This window comes from Gopherus flavomarginatus, chromosome 3 (genome assembly GCF_025201925.1).
Source record: "Gopherus flavomarginatus isolate rGopFla2 chromosome 3, rGopFla2.mat.asm, whole genome shotgun sequence".
Taxonomy (NCBI): domain Eukaryota; kingdom Metazoa; phylum Chordata; order Testudines; family Testudinidae; genus Gopherus; species Gopherus flavomarginatus.
In genome coordinates, this window is record NC_066619.1 from 39,243,994 (window position 1) to 39,251,374 (window position 7,381).

A 7,381-nucleotide genomic window follows, 5' to 3' on the forward strand; every position below is an offset into this window, starting at 1 on the left:
TCCAGCTCATTTATGAATATGTTAAATAGGACTGGTCGCAGTACAGACTCCTGGGGAACACCATTATTTACCTCTCTCCATTCTGAGAGCTGACCATTTATTCCTACCCTTTGTTTCCTATCTTTTAACCAGTTACCAATCCATGAGAGAACCTTCCCACTTATCCCATGACAACTTATTTTGCTTAAGAGCCTTTGGTAAGGGACCTTGTCAAAGACTTTCTGAAAATCTAAGTATACTATATCCACTTGATCCCCCTTGTCCACATGCTTGTTGACTACCTCAAAGAATTCTAGTACATTGGTGATTCTGTTGCTGCCGTAACACTTGTCCTCCAACCCGTGGTACATCGTCATTCCTTTCTGTGTTATGTAACCCATGGTCCTGCCTTATTTAGGCCAGGAGGATTTTTCTGCCTATATACAGTCAGGATTGAGGGACTGAGACTCTAGTCTAAAAGCTTCAAGGCATTTTATTTTGGGTATAACATGTCAGGCGAAGCCATGGTGCTGTACACAAAACCATATTATTGTATAATATTAAAAATTATATTAAAACTATGTTATGGTTGGACAGTCAAGCACTCAAAAGTTAGCAAATGCCCAAAACAAGTTTTCCTGAGGGCTTAATTTGGCCCCCTTATGCATATGCATTATGACACAGTCTTTAAACTAATTCTATGACAATACTACTTTTTCCTACACGACCTCTGCCTCAGAGCACAAGATGGATGGTGGTCAAGGAGAGAGTCAGGAGTGTGCAGCTGTTGTATGCTTCATTTGTTGCAGAAGCTGGAAATATGTGCCTATTGTGGGTACCAGGAGATGGTGGGCCCGGGCCTGCCTATGTAGCTAAAGGCCTCCCCTTTAGCCAGGCAGGAGGGGCTAGTGGACCCAGGAAATAATTGAATACTGGGGACAACAAATGAAAAATAAGGGATGGGAGTGAGAGTCACAGGGTGGAAAATCAGGGAGGGGAGACCAAGCAGAGAACCTCCAACAGTGCTCACTGCTCCTCACAGGCATCTAGGGAGTTAGTGGAGGCCGCCCAGAGGAACCCTGCTCAGAGGCATGACTTCACAAGGGATTGGAAATAGGCCCCACAGTTGCAGAGCACCCCCATCCAACTTCCTTCTCTAGGAATGATGGATGCTAGGCATAGTTTGACTTCTATATTTGGTGGGGGTGGGTGGTCAAGGAGCCTAATAACATTAATAGGTATAGGTCTAATTTCCAAATATCCTGATTGTTAGTGGTACTTAAATTACAGTGTACTTAATGAGTGAGTCGGGGGAGAGGTGCCGCTCCCTCCCAGAGCTGCCTGTCATCATTGCTCACACACACACACACACACACACACACACACACACACACACCTCTCCTAGGGGTTGTGACCCAGTTTGAAAACATCTGTAGATCCAGAGGTGATGCATGGGGCAGTCATATGCTCCCCAGAACATTTAAATTGTGCCCCTCACTATCTATGTATACAGTTCGGGGGATGCCCCCCAATCTCTGCCCATGGGTGGATGGCCATCTGCGCCAGTTCCAGGAGCAGGTTGATGAGGAGGTCCCACAACTTTGTAGTGACAACAATGGAGTGTGTCAGGATCAGGAGAAAAGTGGAGCCAGAACCTCAGTAAGAGGGTCTGGAGGAGCCAGAAGAGGGGCTGCAACCTGACACACCCTATGTAGATGTGTGCCATAGTATCCCTCTCACTGAAGAAGGCACAGGCATCAGGAGAGTTCATGACCTGCACCAGGCACATGCCTTTGCTTATGGCTCCACAAAGGAGCAACCAACTAACATCCCCAGCAGGCTGTGGAACCAGAGTGGAGTACAGACTGGTCTACCAGGGTTCCCTCACACTCCACAGGCGGCAGCAGGTCCTGCCACTTGGGGCGGGACACAAGGGTGCGGAAGTGGATGGTGTGAAGCACAAATACGTACAGACATTTTCTGGGTGTGGTACAAAGGGGATTGGCTGGATACCACACAGCCGCCTCAGGTAGAACATCAAGGGGGCCGGGTAGTCTTGCATGGCAGGGGCCCAATGATGAGTTCTGGAGGGCCCGGAGTAAGAAGTGCATGGAGAGCACCCTCCTGCTCAAGGAAAGCAAAAGAAACAGAACGCCAGGCTGCCCTGACCTCCCAGAGCATGAGATGGGACACGCAGGGTGAACAGTGTCACACACTGGCTACCTGCCAAGCTGGGAAGTGTGTGGTGAACGAGGCAGAGGATTGTAGGAACAGAAAGGACAGCCTCCTGATTTCCTACATTTTTAAAAAGGCAAAGTGGAAAGGGCAGTCAGCACATCCCTTGGCCCGCAACACTTCCTACAGCCCCCATTGGCCTGGAGCGGCAAACCACGGCCAGCGGGAGCCGTGATCGGCTGAACCTGTGGACATGGCAGGTAAACAAACCGGCCCAGCCCACCAGAGGCTTTTCCTGAACAAGCAGTGGACTGGCTTTGAGAACCACTGCACTAGAGGGAGATGGGCATTTTTTCAGTGGGTTTCACAGCTATTTGCTGACAGCAAAGGAAATAGGTTCTACTCCAGGTTCTGAAGAGAGGGAAATCTAAGTCACATCCCTTGTTTCCTCAAAACCAGCATCTACTGTCCTGGTCACACAAGCCTCTCTTTGGTCCAGTCCCACCTTTGTTTCTACATCCCACCCCACCCCCAGCTTTTCGACCTAGTCACCCCCACTCTGTATCACCCATGGGCTGGCTCCTCCCCCCTCTGCATTCCAATTAGGCTTCTTTCTTTTCCACCAGGTTGCCTTAGCTCCAGCAGGGGAAGCACTGAGGGCACTAGAGTGATTCTCCAACAAACCAAACCAAACCGTACATTCAGTCTGAGGCAAAAACACTCAGCATAGAAAATTTCAGCCTAGTCAGCAAAAGTTTGGTAAAGTTTTAAGAAACTGCAAACTAACAGTCTTACAATGGAAAGTTTTGGACAACCTTAACTATAGGCATTACTGCCTGTGACACCTTTGATGGTGCACTGATTTTCAAAATCTTTTAACATTGTTTGACAGTAAGTGTACTATTACTTTACCCTTTACAACTAGATGTAGTGCAATTTTTCTTTAAGAAAATAACATTTTAAAAACCATGACTTTATAATCCATAAGGACATTTCTCATATGAAGAGTTAGTGGTGCTGAAACTGGACGTATTTCAAATGCATCCAGCACTTAAGAGGAGGCAAACCCATTCTTAAGTGCTGTCCTGCATAGGTATAGACTTAAGCATGTGGTTAAGATTGTTTCTGAACTGTCCCCTTAATAAATTGCATGTTCTATGAGCTGTATTTTAAGACAGTGTCCTGATTTTATTTGTGTGAATGATATCTGAAGTACCATAGCACTGAAAAAGGTCTGGGAGTCAATTCTTGCTCCCTCCCCACCCAACAGTCAGTTAGAAACTGTTTGAGGACAGATGAGTTCACTATAAAAGTGATCCTCCATAAACTTTCCAATATGCTTTTAAATTTGCATAATATGGTAAGATGTGGGGTCTGGGTTTAATTTAGAAAAAAAAAATCTTTCCATCATTAATTACTGGAGAATGTCTCTGCATTCCCCTAGTTGACTGTTGGTTTGCAAAAGTCAGGAATGTTCTTGTTATAGAAGAGTGCACCTCTCAGGAAAATGATTGAAACAGAGTACTTGTGGACATTTTTAATATCTAGCAATGTAACCCCAGCATGTAGCTTCTTAAATGCAGATTAGACATATGACACATTCTTCCATATAATCATAAAGAGGAAAAGACCTCATTGGCCAGATAGTGTGCTGCTCTTTGCAAAGCTGCAGCACAGAACTCACAGCTGAGGAGAATGAGGCAGCTAAGGTGACTTGATCCAGGGCCAAGGCAGCCCTCAGTATAATTTAGTTGTGAAGGGCAACCTGTCCTAGGTTGCCTTGGAGGAGCACTGCTCATATTTTTCACATCATTAGGTGCTGTGGCTTTGCCCCCCAGCCCTGTCCCAGCACACCCCACTATGCTAGAGTTTGTGAAGGGGTTCTTGGATAAGAGCCTGCAGCTGTCGTCCTCGGTTTCTGGACCAGCGGGTTCTTCATCAGAAAGATCCACAAAGTTTAGAGCCTCTTTTCCCAGCATATGGGGCTGGAGGAATCTCACTCCATATTTCTAAGATACTTATTATCATGATATCCAAGATATCATGGATTTTAGTACTATGTTTGGTACTAAACATAGTACTAAAATCAAGTGCCCAAAATGATCACATCTCTCAATCTTTCCACACTGCCAATAATCAATTTTCTTCTCCTTATATTCCATCTCCTGTCTTTGTGGGAAAGAGGTCAGTAAGGAAAGGTTACTCACCTTGTGCAGTAACAGGAGTTCTTCAAGATGTGTGTGCCTGTGGGTGCTCCACTTTAGGTGGCAGTGTTCCAGCGCCAATCAGAGACTTATCGTAGCAGTGTCCACACAGGTCATGCATGTGCAGTAGGCGTCTCATGGTGCCATTGGTGCAGCGTGTAGCACGCACACGACCTGAGCCGTCCAGTACCTTCTCTAGCACAGAGTCCTCGCTGCAAACTCCAAAGTAAAGGGGAGGAGGGCAGGTAGTGGAGCACCCACAGGACACATCTCGAAGAACTCCAGTTATTGCACAAGGTGAGTAACCTTTTCTTCTTCTTCGAGTAGTGTCCCTGTGAGTGTTTCACTTTAGGTGACTTTAGAGCAGTGCCCCTCTGAGGGCTGGGGAGACTTGGGTTTGTTTGAGACATTGAGGTAAGTACTGTGAGGCCTACTATGGCATCAGCCCTGGGGTTCTGTGTGTCTGCATACTGCTTTCCAAATGTGCAGACGGAGGCCCAAGTGGCCACCTTACAGATCTCTAATATTGAGGAACACTACTGAGGTTGAAATGGACCTAGTAGAATGTGCTCTAATATGCTCTGGTGGTTCTGTATTCCAGATTTGGTAGCACGTTTGAATGCATGTGGAAATCCATTTGCATAATCTCTCCGTGAATATAGCCTCTGCTTTCAGTAGTAGAGATCAGGGCTGGCTCCAGGGGTTTTGCTGCCCCAAGCGGTGGGAAAAAAAGCCGCAGCCATGGTCAGCAGCAGTTCCACAGTGCCGCTTTCTTCTTTGGCAGCAATTCAGCTGCAGGTCCTTCCCTCCGAGAGGGACCCACTGCCAAATTGCCGCCAAAGAGCCCGACATGCCATCCCTTCCCCTTGGCTGCCCCCAGCACCTGCTTGCTGGGCTGGTGCCTGGAGCTGGCCCTGGTAGAGATGAAAAATCCAGGGGATTTCCTGAAAGGTTTGGTTCTTTCAAGGTATAACATTAGTGCCCTTCTAACGTCTAGGATGTTTAGAGTAGCTTCTGATGGAGTACCATGAAGCTTAAGGTAGAATGCTGGTAGGTGAATCGATTGGTTCATGTGAAGTGTTGCGGTTACTTTCAGTAAGAATTTAGGGTGTGGACATAGCATGACCTCGTCCTTGAAGAATGTTGTGTATGGACGATCTGCCATGAGCACCCCTATCTTGCTCACCCTTCTGGCTGAGGCAAAGGTGACCAGGAAGGCTACTTTCATTGATAAATGGAGTAATGAGTGGATAGCTAATGGTTCGAAAGGTGGTCTGGTGAGGCATTTCAGTACCAGGTTGAGGTTCCATATTAATGTAGGTTATCCACACATCTGGGTAAACATTTATGAGACCCGTCAGGAAGCATTTTGTAGTTGGATGTGTGAACGTCGAAGTTCCATCAATCTCTCATGAAATGCTGAAGTGTCCACAAGATGGACTCTGAACAAGCTCATTGTTAAGTCAGTGCTTTTCAACTCCAATAGGTATTCTAAGATTAATGGTAATGTTGCTGAATCACTTCTCAAGTGTCTTCCTTGACACTAGGCAGAGAACCTCTTCCATTTTTAAGGTAGGTATTTCTCATAGTCAGTTTCCTGCTGTTTAATAACATGTTTAACTTGTTCCTAGTAGGTTATTTCAACATGGTGGAACCATTCAGGAGCCACGCCTGTACATGGAGTATCTCCAGGTTCAGGTGGAAAGTGTGACCATTGTGTTGAGACAGCAAATCTGGTCGGCAAGGGAGAGCTTGTGGGGCACATATCGCCATGTGTAGCAGGCAAGGCTATCATGCCATGTCGTAAGTATAGAGGGAAGGATAGCAACCTTTATGGATGCAGTAGCATAAAATCCCTCCTTGGCAACTGTACTGAATTACCTTACCTGTAAGGGGTTAGACAGTTCAAATAACCTAGTTGGCACCAGACCAGAAGGACCAATGGGGAAAGAAGATTCCGATTTGAAAGTATTTGTTTGTTTTTCTGCTTTGTTGTTCCCTCTCCAGATGGAGGGAGAAGCCAAGCAGGTACATCATCTCCTGAAAAATATACCTGGAATAATCCATCTAAAACCACAGAAATTGTAAGTAGGGCAAGAAAATGCATTATCTTTTGTTATCTTTTGTTTTGGCTTGTGTGAATTTTCCTATGCTACAGAGGTAGTTTTATTCCTGTTTTTGTAACTATGAAGCTGAGCCCAGAGGGGAATCCTCTGTGTTTTAAAATCTTTTTATTACCCTGTAAAGTTACCTTCCATCCTGATTTTGCAGGTGTGATTCTTTTACTTTTTTCTTCGTTATAAAGCGCTTCTTTTAAGAAGGAGATTGATTTCAGTGTCCTGACGACAAAGGGTCTGGTCTGTGTTCACATTGCTAAGGAAATTGGTTGATATATTATTCTCAAGCCTCCCCAGGAAATGGGGCGAAAGGATTTTGGGGAATAGGGATTCCAAGTGACCATTCCGTGAATATTTTGTGTAAATCACTTGGAGGTGGAGGAAGGACGAGGACAAGGAAAGAAATCTGTGCCTTGGGGAAGTTTTAATCTAAAATTGTAGAATATAAGCTTAGGGGGTCTTTCATGCGGGTCCCCACATCTGTACCCCCCGAGTTCAGAGTCAGTGGAGGGAACCTTGACAGCCTGTCTGGGCCATGTTGGGACTATAAGGATAACATTGGCCCTATCTGCTCGTATCTTGTGTATCACACATGATATCACTGGTGTCGGTGGAAACACATACATGAGTTGTGCCTCTCATTTGAGGAGGAAGGCATCCCCTTATGACAGTAGTCTCAGTCCTGCTCTTGAGCAGAACATCATGCATTTATGATTAAATGCCCCACCGTTTGAAGACTGAACTCGGGACCTCTCTGTTCATCTCCCATTTGTGATCCTGAGAGAAGTACTGGCTGAGCATGTCTGCTGTCGCATTCTGACAGCCTGGCAGGTAACACATTGAGATGTTTATGTTGGGTTTTATGCACCAATTCCAAAGTCTCATGGCTTCTGTGCCTAGAGAATG